The sequence below is a fragment of the Mustela erminea genome, chromosome 8 (genome assembly GCF_009829155.1).
Source record: "Mustela erminea isolate mMusErm1 chromosome 8, mMusErm1.Pri, whole genome shotgun sequence".
NCBI classification, from domain to species: Eukaryota; Metazoa; Chordata; class Mammalia; order Carnivora; family Mustelidae; genus Mustela; species Mustela erminea.
Genome location: NC_045621.1, coordinates 13,007,126 through 13,014,646, shown reverse-complemented (window position 1 = coordinate 13,014,646; position 7,521 = coordinate 13,007,126). Strand labels below are relative to the sequence as shown.

Genomic DNA, 7,521 nt, shown 5'->3' with positions numbered 1-7,521 from the left:
CGCAGCCACTCGGAAGGGTGAGGGGGCGGACGGACGCGAAACCACAATTCCCACAATTCTCCGCTGGCGCCGCGGGGACTGCCGGGAGAGTGGGTCTCGGTTCTTCTCCAATGTGTGGGGCTGCGAGAGAGTCGGCCGTGCTGCAAAACCGAAGTCGCCGAATGATGATGTTGTGAAGTCGCCTGGCTGTCCCTGCCACGCCCGGGCGGTTACTGCCAGCCGCGGCCGCTTCGGCTGCGGCTCTCAGGCTGCCGCCGCTTTAGATCCTATTCCTTGAGGGAGAGCGGGCGGAGGACGTCGGGCCATTCCCGTGAGTAACATTCCCGCGCGTGACTCGAACTTGCCCTTGCCAACTTCTCTTGAAAGCCGAGGAGCCTCCCCGCCCCGAGCTCCTCCCGGTCCTCGGAGGTCACGCGCGGACATCGGAGCCGGAGGCTGGGTATGGCAGGCCCGGGTCTTCGCCGGCTCGGCGCCCCGCGGTGGGGAGCGGTTTGTATCCCAAGTGTGGGTGCGAAGTGATGGGCGCTGGGCTCTGGTCTCCGGGGTCATCTCAGTTGCATCTTTGAGGATTGGCCGTATCTCATTCTTTGCCGGAGAGCATCCACCTGGAACCCCATCCCTGAGCGATGAGCGTCTTTAGTGTCTGGGCATTAAACCTTAAACCTCGGTCACCATCTGTGATGTGAGCGAAAGGAGAGGATATTGCAAAGAGCTCTTTCTATGCTGAGTTGGGCTTTTCTTGCGATTGATTTTGAGCCAGATACAGAAACGGTTAACTTTAGTTTCAAGCGTAAATAATAGATGTTGGCAGATGTCCTTGTTAGTATCAGCGTAAAGATAATCTCCTAAACACTTACAAGTGTTCTGGGTCATAATAATAATGGTGAACTCAGTTCATTGCCCACGAATCTTAGATTTAAAACCTGAAATTTCTGAGCCAGGAAAAAAAAAAAAAAAAGAAGAAAGAAAAGAAAGGAAGAAAACCCAAAAGCCAGTAACTTTTCACTGGAAATTCATCAAGCTAGAATAGACCGTGGAAATAAAATGACATGTACTCTTCCAGTTTTTTTAAAAGGAAAATTTGTTCTGACCTTCAAATCTGTGCTGTAGAATTGGAAGTCTGAGTTACAGTGATCTCCAAATAGCATGTTAATAGCGTTGACATGACACTTCAGAACAAACTGTGAAGGACATTTGGTGGTGGGAAAGGGCAGGGATGAAGACACTTTATCATCTCAGCAGTTTTTCCAGCTTTCTATTTTTAAAATTAATGTTCAACAAGTCTCAGACATTCAGCAATCACATGTATGAATGATAGTGTCTTGTTATTTTACAGATTTGTATTCATATGTTGAAGAAGTCATAAGAAAGAACAAACATTTGAGTACATTTGACCCTGGAACAACAGGGGGGTCGGGGCACATACAGTTGAAAATGCAAGCTAGAAAAAAGAAAATGATAAGAAAATTATAAGGAAAAGAAAATAACATTTACTGTACTGTATCAAAAAAAAATCTGTGTATAAGTGGACCCTTACAATTCAAACCCATGTTCAAGACAGCTGTACTGTTAATCAGCCAGGCACACTGGTCATGAGCTCTATATATGTTCACTCGATTAATCAACATAATAACCCTGTTGTGCTAATCTGATGCTCAGAGGTTTTGCTGAAGTTATCAGGGGAAATTCAAACCTAGATCTGGGTCAAAGTTACAGGTCAGGTAAGTTGTACCTATGTCAGAAATTACTCACCTTAAAGTTTGGATGATTGAAAACTATTTTCCAGCATTATTTCCTAATAACTGGTTCCTTATACACCTTGACTATCTGGAGGTTCTGAACCCCTGCTTTAGTACTTTTGAACAAAGTGTTTTCTCTGCTTGCCATTCCTGTACCCAACAGAGCTGCTCATTATGACCCCAAAAGGCCATTCCAAATCCACCTCAGTTTACTTAAGGTCCTTTCTAGTTCAAAGGTTTAGTGATTCTGCAATTGAAAATATGAGCCAAAGATAGGATTCTCCACTGGAAACTGGAAATCATGGTTAACATCAGCAGTCACGAAGAGTAGAAAAACTAGGTCCTTAAAAATTTTACATCAGTACTCAAAATATGTTAAACACCAATATAAGGAATGAGACAGTTAGTAGTATATAATTTCATGATTATTTTGAGCTCTTTATATTATTTGTAACAGTTTTTGAACCTCTTAGTTACCATCTTACTTAGTTGTTAAGAAATCTGAGGCTTTAAGGTAATGCATTTAAAATGACTTAGTAAATGAAGGGACTAAATTATTCATGGCTTCCAGTCATGTTTGCTCAGACCTGCAGTGTTCATGTAGTAATAGCAAACATTTACATAATACTTACTACATTTAGATACCTGTCTTAACATTTTACCTATATTACCCTCACAATAGCACTATGAGGTATTTTTGTAGATAGGCAGTTAAAGCAGAGGGTGAATTTACATGTCCAGGGTAATTCATGTACAAAGTGGTGGAACTGGGTGTCAAACCCAGGTGCACTCAGAATTTTTAACATTTACTGAGCATCTGCTGTGAACCAGCCCCACTTCTGGGTGTTTTTATTATAATTAGATCATTTATCAGTACAACTGCCTTAAATAGAATGTAAGTTCAGCATTTAGTGACTGCCCAAAGCTACAAGTGAATGGTTGAACCAAGGTTTGAACCTACTCTTGCCTTTCTTCAAAGCCCTTCTTCTTTCTCCTACTTTCCCTTAATAACCAGATCTTTATTAAATATCTTTGATGGGCCAGACACTGTGCTAAGTGCTAGGGATTTAGCCCCTGCTCTTAAGAAATACAGTCTGAAGAGGGAGAGACAGTTATTAATAGTGTATTAATAGGATAGCAGTATCCAGAATGCAGCCTACAGGGGTAGAAACAGAGAAAGGGCAGTGAACTGTCTATAGGGTGGAAAGGCTTAGTCCAGTCTTAGAAAAACAAATGGGGGGGCGCCTGGGTGGCTCAGTGGGTTAAGCCGCTGCCTTCGGCTCAGGTCATGATCTCAGGGTCCTGGGATCGAGCCCCGCATCGGGCTCTCTGCTCAGCAGGGAGCCTGCTTCCTCCTCTCTCTCTGCCTGCCTCTCTGCCTGCTTGTCATCTCTCTCTGTCAAATCAATAAATAAAATCTTTAAAAAAAAAAAAAAAAAAGAAAAACAAATGGGAATTAGCCTGGGCAAAGAGAAGGAGAAGGGGCTGTTTGGGATAGAATTGTGCCCACCAAAATTTTATGTTAAAGTCCTCACCCCTGTAACTTCAGAGTATGACTATATTTGGAGACAGGGCCTTTGAGGAGGTGATTGACTTAAATGGGGCATTTAGGGTAGGTCATAATTCATTCTGACTTGTATCTTTATAAAAACAACTGTAGAAACAAAAAGAGACACCAAGGATGTGTGCACAGAGGAAAAAATTATGTGAGAGCACATTGAGAAGGTGGGCATCTACAAACCTCAGGAGAAACCAAGCCTGCCAACACTTTGATATTCAACTTCCAGCCTCCACAACTGTGAGGAAATACATTTCTTTCACTTAAGCTACTCGGTCTGTGGTATTTTGTTATGGCAGTCCTTGCAAACTAATTCAGGGATGTTCTAGTGAAAACGAATGACATACAAAAAGCCTTTGAGGTGTGCCAGGTGATTAGGTTTCACTGTAAGAAGTGTTGAGAGATAAAGCTGGAGATTCGGCTGGGCTCTGTTAGGACAGTTTTGTATGAAACACTAAGGAGCTGAACTTTACCTTAAGGGGACGGAATGGAGAGGGTTTCTAGCAGAGGAAAAATATTGAATATTCATTTTAGAAAGACTACTCTGACCTTTGTGTAGGACGGATTAAAGGGAGTAAGACTGGAAGCAAGAAGATCAATTAGGTGGAAGCTGAACTAAATATTTTCTCAGAATATTGAAATGTCAAACTAAGACAGAACTATTGTTTTTTTTTTTTTTAAAGATTTTATTTATTTATTTGACAGAGAGAGAGATCACAAGTAGGCAGAGAGGCAGGCAGAGAGAGAGAGGAGGAAGCAGGTTCCCTGCTGAGCAGAGAGCCGATATGGGACTCGATCTCAGGATCCTGAGATCATGACCTGAGCCGAAGGCAGCGGCTTAACCCACTGAGCCACCCAGGCGCCCAAGACAGAACTATTGTTAACATAAGGGAGATTTTAAAGGGCACAGCTAACCCTGAGGGTAAACATGGAGAATTTAGGAGGAATTTCTGTGTACTTCTTAGTACCTAGAAACTGGCTTTACTTTTGACATTTTGCTTTCCATAAGTAAAGATTCAACTGTCATAGAATAATCAGTATTTTCCCATTAACAGACACTTTCATGGTGCTTACAGTGTTCTAAGCCAAATCCTTTGACAACCTTATGAAATATCTGCTATTTCCATTTTATACATAAAGATACCGAAGCGCAGAGAGGTTAAGTAACTCACCCGTGGTCGCACAGCTAATGACAGTGTTACATTCAATCTTAAGCAGTTTGTCCTCAGAGTCTGTGCTCCTAGCCATTATACCACATGTTGCCATATATTATTTATCAAGATCTTCAACTACCTATGAGAGGAGGAGGGAGTGATACAAAAATAAATTGGGTATGTATGCTGTAGGGAGTATGTAATTTATCAGAGGAGATGAGGAATAGTTACATCGTTAAAAAATGTTTTAGAAAAAAGTGGAGAGTATTGGGAACTAATCTTACTTCTGGGGCTTCTGGAGAATCTGGCATTGGGAAAAAGTAGCATTTGAACTAGGGTGTAAAGAATGGCTATACTGACTGAGGTAGCCAGGTGCCCCTCAGGTGTTAGAAACTTGTTTATTGTGGGGTTAAGTTCCGACTTTTTAACCGGAACTTGTCATATTCAAAGCTCCAAGTATTTTCCCAGTAATCATTCCCACTTAAATTGGTCTGTACATTGTTGCCAAACTGGCTCTGTCACCTGTTTGCTTGGGGGTTTCTTTTTCTTCCTTTGTCCTTGACCTACTGGTTATTCCCCTTCTCACTCTCCCAATCATTCCATCCTTGAGGAACGCACTTAAATCTTAACTGCTGTGCGAAACCAGACCACGTCAGCTAGAAAAGCGCTTTCCCTCCGCCTGACTGTATAATTTAATACTCATGAAATATTTATTATCTGGTGGTGTCTCTTAGATATCCTAGACCATTAGATCTTAGATTTAATCTAGATCATGGAACTCATTAGAGCTCTCCCTAATAGATCTTAGATTTCTTAGGTCTTTAACTTCCCTTAAGGCAGATTGTATACTGTTGTATACTGTTGCATACTACTTTTTTTAAATCTCTTTTCAGTTTATTGGACAGTTTTCAATAAATAACTCTTGAATTAAACTGAAAGGGGCACCTTTGTGGCTCAGTCATTAAGCGGCACCCCTTTCAGTTTAATTCAAGAGGCATTTATTGAAAACTGTCCAGTGAGTAGCTGATTGACCAGTTATTAGCTCAGGTAATTTTATTGAAATATCTTAGGTAACAGGCTTCTTAATATGTGATGTTCTAGCTATACTACTGACTCACATAACCTTGGGGGTATCCTGTTTACACTGTATTATGATTTATTTGTGCTAGAAAATGAGCGTACTCGAAGTATATAGGTATAACTAATCCATGTTGTTAAGATCATTGAGGTCTTGGAAGCTTATCCATATATATCTGTCAGTGTTTGCCAGACTTCACGTTTTTTCTCTTTAGAAAGCTTTCTGGCAATAAGGAATAGCTCAAATAAAATTGGCTCTAATTTAAGAGTGTTACACTATTTGTGTAACAGTAGTGTTGATATATGTGTTAATGGTGAAAGAATTCACCCACCAATTCAGTTAATACTTCATTTAACAATAAATATGTGTTGAGTTGCTTAAACTCCTGCCATTATATTCTCATTCTGATCAGCAAGAAAGAAAAAAGGGAGAAGGTAGCACTTCCCCTTTGTTCCTGGAAGTAAGTTGTAATATATGTTGTGAAAGAAACAACTTAGATGCTGAGTTAGAAAATAAAGATGGCAGGGGAGGCTACTTTAGATCAGGTGGACTGGTAACTTCTCCCTGAGGATAATTTTTCAGCTGAGATTGGAATGGGGAAGAAATAGTTACCATATAAAGAACAAGAGAGAAGACTATTCCAGATACAGTGAACAGTTACAAAGATCCAGAGAGTGTGATGAGGAAGTTAAAAAGCCTGACACAAGACTGTGTCTCTGTGGCTGAGTCTGAGCAAAGAGAGGGGCAAGATGGAGAAAGAGAAATAGTCAGGGGCTAGACTACAGCAGATGTTTGGATTTTATTCTAGGTTTTTCATTTGTGGATTTTATTCTAGGTTTGTTTGTTTGTTTGTTTGTTTTTAAGGAGTTTGTTTTTACGTTTAGTTTTTAAAACATTTTCTTATCTTACAGAGAAGAGAGAAACCTAGAAATTGAGCACGGAGGCCTGATAAGAGGTTGGTTCGTAGACTAAGAGACAATGATGGGTCGAATTAGGATGATAGAAGAGGGGCTGAGGAGAAGTGGGTAAATTTGAGGTATTAGACTGTGCAATATTTACTAATAGGATCAAGGGAAGGGAGCCGGGTGATCCAACGAAGGGATTTGAGAAAGTGCATTCACTGTTAAGATGTAGGTTTCAGGAGAGCCATTAGGGAAGTAGGAAGTAGGAAGTAGTCAACAGTATTGAACCAGAGATACTTAAGAGAACAACTAAGAAAGTACCACTGGGTTGGTTAGCAGGGCCTATTATTGACTGAAGGGAAGGTGTTTTTAGGAGAAACCAGGTTGTAGTAGGGTTGTGGTATGAATAAAAGAGGAGGAAAAGGGAGAGTAAATACTCTGAAGATGCTTGACTGAGGACAGAGGGCAGTAGCTAGCAGGGAACCCGGAGTTTCAAGGAAGTGAGATTTTTAAATTTTAATTTTATCCGTTTTTAATAAACTAGAAGATTTTGAGCATTGTAATAGGCCAAGGAAGAGGGTATGGCTAGTGGATAGGGATAACTGGTAGAGCAAAATTTAGAGAAGTAAGTAAGTCAGGAATAGAGACTTTTTTTTTTTTAAGATTTTATTTATTTATCTGACACAGAGAGAGAGATCACAAGTAGGCAGAGAGGCAGGCAGAGAGAGAGAGAGAGGGAAACAGGCTCCCCACCGAGCAGAGAGCCCAATGTGGGCCTCGATCCCAGGACTCTGGTATCATGACCTGAGCTGAAGGCAGAGGTTTAATCCACTGAGCCACCCAGGCGCCCTGGGAATAGAGACTTTTGAGTAACATATTTCATTATTTTTTCACTGGATGTAGACAAATTGAAAAAGGAAAAATAAGCTTCTCTCCCTCTTCTGTCTTCCAGCCACCTAGTTCTTCTAAGAGGATTGCTAAATTACACTCCCATTGAGTGTGCATGTACGTGATTGAGGTTAATCTTATACTTAATTTTAATTCTCAGAGTTTGGAGAGAAAGCTAGCTCTAGACTATGTGGATTTATTG

General features: G+C 40.9%; 1 protein-coding gene across 3 annotated transcripts in view; it reads left to right on the top strand.

Moving 5' to 3' along the window:
* The first annotated feature begins 43 nt into the window (after positions 1-43).
* Positions 44-7,521, top strand: part of TRAK2 (trafficking kinesin protein 2) — a 62,654-nt gene continuing 55,176 nt past the window's right edge. For 2 of the 3 annotated variants that reach the window (XM_032354435.1, XM_032354436.1), the window contains exon 1: positions 44-310. The gene's annotated coding sequence lies outside the window, so the exon portion shown is untranslated. The remainder of the gene's footprint in view (positions 311-7,521) is intronic. The other variant, XM_032354433.1, reaches the window with a different exon arrangement.